Here is a 9,353-nt window from a genome sequence, read left to right on the forward strand (position 1 = left end):
ATGACCTCATCTAAACCTAATTACCTCCCAAAAGTTTTACCCACAATACCATCATATTGGGCACTTAGAGACTCAACATGTGCATTTTTGGGAAGACACAAATAACAGTCCATAACCGTGGTTTTTTAATACTGCTTTAGGTTAAAATTTATAAAAGCCTAAACATAAAAATAATGATAAAGGATATAGACTTAAAAAAAGTGGGTGACTGATCATATGTAAGTTTTTATAAGGTTTCTGCCTGACTTGTTAATGCTGTTAACATTTACCAAGGGAAATCATACTATGGAATCCTGCATTTTGTTTTTTGGGGATAAGAATCCTTGTAAAGGCTGGGTACGGTGGCTCACGCCTGTAATCCCAGCACTTTGGGAGGCCGAGGCAGGTGGATCACTTGAGGTCAGGAGTTTGAGATCCACCTGGTTAACATGGTGAAACCCTGTCTTGACTAAAAATACAAAATTAGCCAGGCATGGTGGTGCACACCTGTAATCCCAGCTGCTTGGGAGACTGAGATAGGAGAATCACTTGAATCCAGGAGGCAGAGGTTGCAGTGAGCCAAGATCGCACCTTTGCACTCCAGTCTGGGCAACAAGAGTGAAACTCTGTCTCAAAAAAAGAAAACAAGAATCCTTGTAAATATGAGTTCAGCTGTAGACTTTAAGCTTCTTGTGGAACACAGAGATATGTAGTACAATTTATTATTTTTCTAATCACCTAGTGAACAACTGTGGATCTTAGGCTTACACTCGCCCTCTTACTCAAACTTGTTTCAGAATATTATCCATTTTATGATAGTATATATTGACTTCTCAAATAGTGAGAAAATTTCTTAAAGGAAGGGAAAACATGTTATACTTGGTTTCTGCATTTCTTGTGACCTATTAGAGCAGGAAAATCGATATATTATCAGAAATCCGTACTGAGTTGTGGAAGCCTGAGTCTTGAATGCAAATGACAGTAAGATATTGCTTGGTCACATTTGTGCAGGTTATAAAGCACCTTCCACATTCAGAATCCAATCTTTGCAACAATCTCACGTGTTAGGCGGACCAGGTATTATTTCCTTATTTCAACAGAAAAATGTAGTAGGCATTGAAAATTTTAAGGTTTTATGCCAGATTAGAGAGGCATAGCAAAATCATAATACCATGTCTTCTGCCTCCCATGTAGCTCATGCCTCATTAGGATTCTTGAAGTCGACCCCACTCAGATGCTCTTCCCTGCATCCAGTGTCACTTCAAGTCCTATTACTTACAATTAATTTATATGCTTGCACCTAAACTCAGATTCAAACCCCTAAGGGTAAAACTGATTTTTGAGGGCAGGACCTTCACAACTTACATTAAAAAATTATAAAAATGGTTTTGTTTTTGGAGTTTTGTTTTCATCCTCCCCTTGAATGGAAGCCTGAGAGAAAACTTCATTTCTCGAGAGAAGTAGAAAAATAGTATGGTGTCTGTCCAAGATAGTTGTACCTTGACTTAACTTATTGGTTCCCATTTTAAAAACAGTACAGATACTAGCTTGATTTTTTTTTTCTTCTTCCCTTTGGCCAACAACAACACAGAATCTGTTTTCCCATAACTTCCCCAAATCTGGGTGTTATTAAACTTTTAAATTCTTAGTTTTATTTTGTTGACTTCTTCGCCAGCCCCCCTTCCCCACCCCACATTACTAGATATTTCCCAATGCATCCAGGGTAAATTCACAAGCATGATTGTGTAACACTGGCCAATAGAGATTTTTCCTGGGCAGCATCACTCATTTTACAATACATGAAGGCGCAGAAGGACAAAGTAACTTGCCTCAATCCAGTTAAAGCAACACAGCTGACATCATATCACCTATTGCAGTAACTTTTCCAAACGTTCTGATAAAATGATAAATTGGGATTGCAATATTGAAATGTACAGAAGTATGAGGCAAAACTTTATAAAATAGATTTTAAAAAAATAACTTTTTACTGTCCCTCATATTTTTTTTTTTTTTTCCGAGTCTGATCTTATTCATTTGTTACTCAAAAAATCTTATTTCCGACTGGATTCAGATTTAGAAGTAGAAGCTCACAGAAATGAAAGTCTGCGTCTCTTAGCAATTTGTTCCTGGAGCTTCTCCTTAGCCTCCTTCATTCTCTTGGCCAAAAGTTTAGCATATTCTGCTTATATTAACATCATATTATTTCCTCCACCCAGATTGAGCTCACCCAGCTCTCCATAATCAGTCTACTCCTTCAACAGCCTCCGCACGTGTGATGGTTTGGCAACACAGTCACAGTCTCCATTATAGTAGAAACGCTTGTCTCTTTGTTGTTCATCTAAATAAACGTTTGTATTAAACTCCATTTGTTCTTATTGGTCAGGTACGCAGCATTATATTTCTTTGAATAGTTTACTCAGATATAACTACAGACATTCGCAAGTTCTTCACATGCAGCTATCTGACATTCTTTAAACAAATGAATAGAGAACATCTGCATAAATTGTCTCATTGTTTTCCACTTCATGAGCAGTCCCTTTTCTTTGCAGCACATTTACTTATGTGTTTCCATTTTCTGCAGCTTTTTGGGTGTGTTTTTTTTTTCTGTTTTAATATATTCATCCTATTGTATTTTCTAAGATTTCCTGATCCAGTTACAATTTTTATATCCACAATTTATATAACTCATTTATTCAATTCCTAATTATCTAATTAGAAATATGCTTACACAAGAAAACTTGCTAAAACAATACCTGATTCTGAACTAGATAAGACAATTAGGGATTGTTGTCTGGCTGTTTCCAAAGTGAGCAAGTGAATGAGTCAAGAGGAACCTAGGGGAGATGTCTCGGATACAAACATCAGAAAATATTTCCATCCGAAGCTTGATTGATGCCACACTTTATAGGGTGACTGATTTTATTGGGAGAAGGTAAGAATTTGATAAAGGTAAAACAAGTCAATTGTAAAAAGGAAAGTAGAGGTTCCTCTTCAAAGACTTTGCTCCCCATCTGATTAGGAATAAATAGTAACTTCTCTTAGAAGCAAAATTTATTCAACGACCTGTGCTAACATTCTTAAATATCTGCTAGCCATAATAAAGAAATCAATGTACTTTATGTTCTCAGCTCCCACCATTAGGCTAAATATTTGCCCTGGCATGCTTATAATGGTCCAAGCAAGCACCAGGTCATAGACTGTTCCTCTTCCTTATTTAAAAATGTGTTTACCTTTCTCAGCATTCCACAAGTTACTTCCTCCTTCCTTTGTTCTCATCTACCTTTGCCTCTTTTAAAAAGTTCTAAGTTGCTAGCCAATTGGGACAAATACAGAATGTGATGTTCTGTTCCAGCCAATGTAAACCGGACAGAGCAAGTAGGGTGGACGCGTCAGGTTATAAATGACCCTGTATCCTTTGTTTGGTGTACTCTTGTGGCAAAACTGCTGGTGAGTGTACCCTTTCTGCAGGAAGTAAAAATTACCTTACTAAATGAGTTAAATTTATCTTCAAGTGCTATTTCTTTATGACACCGGGGAACAAGCATTTCAAGTACAATGAGTGAGAAAAAATAAACATGGTAAATATGAACAATTACTAATTCTCAGAAATTTTTTTAAAAATTGATAAAATAATATAGAATGTAAGAAACAAAAAAATTCACAATTTCTAAAAAAAAATAAAAAGAAAGGAATCTAGACTACTATAGAACCCAGCAGTGGGTTTTACAGTTTTTGTCTCTGTAGTATGTATATTCCGCATTTTGGTATCTTTATGTAAACTTAAATATAAATAGTATAAGCCAAAACAAATTTTTTATACGTATAGATGAGAAAAGTATTTCCAGAACCAACAGTTGGAAACAAGTTTCAAAATTTGTGGCTATTGAATGATCTTCAGAAGAAGAGAAAAGATAATGATCTACACATTCATGTATATATTGCAAGTTTTATTTTCCCTAAGTTGACATTAGCAAGGCACTTTAAGGTTACCTTTAGGTTAATTACTATATTTCATTAATTTTGGCACTTAACTGATTATAAGACTCATCACTAATTCATGTATAACTATGAACACAAAAAATTTTGTAAATTTAATCATAAATATGGTTGCTTTGTTTCTGAACCCTCCTGCATAATCAAACATTTCATTTTAAAAAATGACTCAGTGTAGTCTTTCTGATGCCATTTTCAAGAGCAACTAAACTCAACATATATAGTAACAATGCAGCACACAGAACAATTGCAATGAAGAGTAAAATAGCAATTACCAAGTCTGTGAACATGAAGGCAATGAAAACAACTTTATGGCTCCTGATTGGTTGACAAAGATTGTAAGCCATCAATAAGATAAAAGTCCATTTTATATTTGATATTTGAAAGAGATTGTGAATCTTTAAAAAAAATCAATGAAATACAGTACATCGTATTTTACTTCCAGCCCACTGCCATCTTCAGGACTTACTCCTTCCAGTTAAAAAGGTTGGTCCAAAGAAAAGAGAAAAAAAAAAAAAAAAAAAGAAAAGAAAAAAAAGAAAGACTAGATTGTATTTATGGTATTTATGCTGTGTTATAAGTTAGACAATATACATGTGTAAAGTATAGGAATGCCTAAATTTAACTGCTTGTGGAATTCAATTGCAGAATAGTTCCTGTTTTACACATTGCTCCCAGACCCCAATTGTCACCTTTACTATTTATATTTGATAGAAGGAAAGTTTGTCAGGTATTGGCAAGCTACAGCCCCTTTTGCTTTACTTGTTTCTGTATAGTTGGAGAACTTTGAATTATTTTTATACTTTTAAATTCTTGAAAAGGTAAAATAAGAATATTGGATGTGAAAGTTTTTTAAAAAAATTATAGTGTCTATAAATAAAGTTCTATTAGGCTGAGCATGATGGTACATGTCTATAATCCCAGCAACTCGGGAGCCTGAGGCACAAGAATTGCTTGAACCTGGAAGTTGAAGGTTCTAGTGGGCCAAGATTGAGCCACTTTATCCAGCCTGGGCTACAGAATGAGACCACACACACAAAAAAAAAAAAAAGAAAGAAAGAAAGAAAAGCTTTATTAGAGCCAAGCCCCACCCATGTATTTACTTATTGTCTGTATTGTCTGGCTGCTTTAGCACTACAACAGCAGCATTTAGTTGCTGCCATAAATAGCATATATGGCCTGTAAAACCTAATCTTTTCCAGAACAAGTTTTTGCATACCTGCTCTACCTAAGTTTCTCATGACCTCTGTTTATCTGGTGCAAATTATATTGCAACAGGATGAAAGTTTGGAATTTTAGTAGTTTTCTGTTTTCTGGTTAATGAAGGCATCCTCCCTTCAAATTTTTACTTATTTGTGTTCAATTTTGCTAATTTCAGTATATTGAAATATGCCAATGTGCTCTTCTTCTTGTATCTTTCTTGGAACTCATACTTGTAATTTTCTAAATAGACTACAATTACCATAATCACCTCTTCTTTGACCCATGAGATATGTAGAAGAGCTTTCCATCTTTCTGGGTATTTCAGATGGTTTGATTTTTTTTTTTTTTTTTGCTTTTTCTTCTGTTTTTAATCTTGCATATTTTGCCCTGAACTCAGAAAATGTGGTGTGTATAATTTCTAACCCTGTGAAAATGATAATCCTTTTTTTTGAAAACCAATGAGAAATTTTTAAAAGAATGTACATTTTTAGCCGTGTATAGAGTTTCAATATATAAGTCATTTAGAAATCTTAAAATAGATTCATATTCATTATATTATGTATATGATTACCAAATACTTTTATTCTTAATTTTTGCTTAATTCATCTGTCAAAAGTGGAAGGTGCTGTCTTAACACTTCTGACTAAAATCATTTTAATAATAGAGGCTTAGATGCACAAATGTTTTTTAAAATTCATTCAGCAAATATTTCAGGAGCACCTAATCTATACCCTGTAAAAAATACAGAATACCTGCTATTATGAAGTGCTCATAATGGGAAATATTTTATGGAAACCAAAAGAAAGTGAAACAAACTGTTTATATACTATATAGTTTTATTTCAATTCATCTAAGGGCTATGAGACATATGGTACTTTAGATGTGCAATAATGGAATTTATCTGGAAAGTCAGAACATTTTTTCCTTTTGTTTTTGTGTTAGGTGCTATAAAATCTATGGTTTCCTAGAACTTGTGTGTGTTGAGGAAAAGGTGGTGGCTGAATGAGAATTACAGGCCAAAGAAAAGCAAAAGTGTGAAGGCCATGAGCAAGGAGCATGAAACTTCAGAAATGAAAGGAAGCAAAGAGGGTTGGAGTGGAGAGAAAGAGGAGAGAATGACAGATAGCACACAAGGCTAATTATCTGCCTGGAAGACAGACTAAGGATTCTGGATTGTTTCCCAAGAACAAGTGAACAGTTTTAAGAAACAATATGATCCATTTTTCTCCCTATTTCAAATAAATCCATTTGCAATGTGCAGGATGATTTGGAGAAAACAAGCAAGATTGGATGTCAGAAGAATATTCAGGGACTGAAGCTCTACTACTGTTTATAAATGAAGGGAGTTATTCTCATTTATGTCTCTGAAACTGAGATGTACCTACTTAAAAGTTAATATTGTTATCCCTTTTATTTTTCTGTGGTTGTGAAACAACTTTTGCAAAGGTTATGACAGTGAGAAGTATAGTGTGGCTGATTCCTTTTTACTTCTGACCTCACAGGTTGACTGTCCTTGCTCATTCCTGGGTATAGGCCAAGCTTACCATAGGAGGAATTTATAGTTTAACTTTGAAGCAAGGATGACAACAGTTTCTTCCTAAACTAACCCCTCCTTGAGGGACTGAAATCCCTTTGGTAAAACTAATTAAAACCACGTAATTAGGATTATGGTGAGGGCGAAATTCTGCTAAGATGTAGGCATAGTTTCTATAATCCCTTACTAGCCATGAGTCATGTGGCCTAAGGTCACAAGATTTGTGACTTCACCAATTGCTCCTATATATAAAATCACTATTGTAGAACCTAATATTGACATTTTAAGATGTTTTTCATACTTTTGCTTTCTGGTAACTGACTGACCCTACCTAGACCCATGACTCAAGACTCAACTGGTCCTGTGGCCACCCCACCCAGAGGTGGACTAAGCACAAGAGGACCTTTTCTCACACTTTCTGATTTCATATTAAACCAATCAGCAGTACCCATTCTCTAGGTGCCTGCCCACTAAATTATTAAAACTTTAGCCTCTGAGTTCTCTGGGAGGTAGATTTGAACAATAACAAACTCTTAGGCTTCCACTTGGTCAGTCTTGCATTAATTAAACTCTTTCTCTACTGCAATACTATGGTCTCAGTGAATTGGTTTTATCTGTGCACCAGGCAGGAAAAATCTGTTGGGCAATTACAGATCCCTAATGAGTTTACCCTGAATTTTCTGTTTATTTTTCTATACTTCCAGATATGTCATGATTTCCTTAAGAAGAATATCGTTGATGAATGTATACTTTTATGTAAATAACATTTTGTTATCTCATTTTGTGTTGTTGCACCTAACTGCTGTTTTCCTCTATATGAATCAACCTTAGTTATTTATTCTGCTAATAATGGACTACCAACCCACTGAGCCCAATCAGAAAAAATACCTCAGTAAACATAATCATTCATACCCTTGAAAGGAGCTGTGTGAGATTTTCTTTGCAATATATATCCAGGATCAAATTTCAGTTAGTTTGTTTGCATATCTCCTGACTGCCTACCATGGCCTATTTTCCATGAGAAATCAATGAGTGTTTTTGTATTCTCACAGCTCACCAACACTTTATATTATTTAGTTTTCTAATTTTTATAATATATTTAATTGATAACTTTAAATGGAAGTTATATATTTTTCAAACATACCTAAAAATGCAAAGACTAAAATTGACCTCCTTCAGTAAATAGTTTTACTTGCTTTATTTAAATGTTTAAAATTATTATGCTAAAATGTTTAATTCAAATCTCAGAGTGCTAATTTTCTATTGCTGGTGTGAAATATTACCACAAATTTAGAGGTTTAAACTAGCAAAGATTTATTACCAGAATTATTACTTATAATTCTGGAGGTCAGAAGTCCAAAATGAGTCTCCCAAGGATGAAATCAAGGTGTTGACAGAACTATATCATATCAGCCTGACACTGCATGTTTACGTCTTTTACATTTAAAGGACCTTGTGATTACATTGGGCCCACACAAATAACCCAGAATAATCATTTTATTTTAAAGTGACCTGATTAGCAACCTTAATTTCACATGTAGCCTTAATTATCCTTTTCCAATGTAGCACAATATAATCACGGTTGAGAAAAGGACATTTAGAATACAGACAACTTTGGAGGGCCACTATTCTGCCTGCCACAGAGACATATCATCCATATGTGACTCATCTCTAAAAATTAAAGCATGTTGATATGTACCCACAGTACAAGCAATTATTTTTTTTTAAATCAGGATACAAATAAGATCTTCCTACTGTTGTTTGGTTGTCACATGAGTAATTTTTAATGTATATAAGGCTTATCATGTCCACTTTTTCTCATGTAATTGACTTGTTGAAAACATCCAGTCTACCCTTACAGAAAATCTCACTTTATGAATTGGTTTTCTCTTGTTTCCTCATGTTGAGATTTAAGATGCTCTTTTTGTATTTTTTTAATCTCAAACTACAGCTGACAGCCAAAGGTGATTCAAGATTTATGTATCTGAGAAAAATACTTGTCAGATGATCCAATATATTTCACATTATATCATATTAGGAGACTCATAACATATTCTTGCTCCATTGTGTTGAAGTAAGGTTTTGCTATTTATATGGTTGAAACTTGCCCACTAACAAAAGCCATTTTATTACCTCCACCTTGCCATTGCTAGAAATCTTGGTGGATTTCTAATGCATGATACACCCTCCTATTATCCAAGCGTTTTCCCCACCACCACAATTAATGACTTCTAGGCGATTTCCTTTTCTTAATTTGGTCTTATCTGAACTATATTTTTTATAAGTCTTGTTTGAAATTTTTGGTTGGCAGAGGATGTCCTTGCCAGTTTCCCAGTACTGATATAGAATCTCATAGATATATTTACATATATGAGAATATATATACACACACACACACACTCTTTTATCATTTTGAGAGAGGATGACTAAGTTGGTTATAAGTTTTTCTGTAATGATTTGTAAAGAGAAGTGACAGTACTTCTGATTTTAGTAGATGCTGATTAAGAGAATATAGTAAAAAGGCAGTACTAGTAAATCTTAAATATATGTGAACCTGTTTAATTCACATGTAACATTCACATGCTTTTTAAAAAGGCAATTCATGTTATACTAGACATTTAAAAATTCTAAAGATGTTTGATGC

Source organism: Chlorocebus sabaeus, chromosome 14, assembly GCF_047675955.1.
Source record: "Chlorocebus sabaeus isolate Y175 chromosome 14, mChlSab1.0.hap1, whole genome shotgun sequence".
Taxonomy (NCBI): domain Eukaryota; kingdom Metazoa; phylum Chordata; class Mammalia; order Primates; family Cercopithecidae; genus Chlorocebus; species Chlorocebus sabaeus.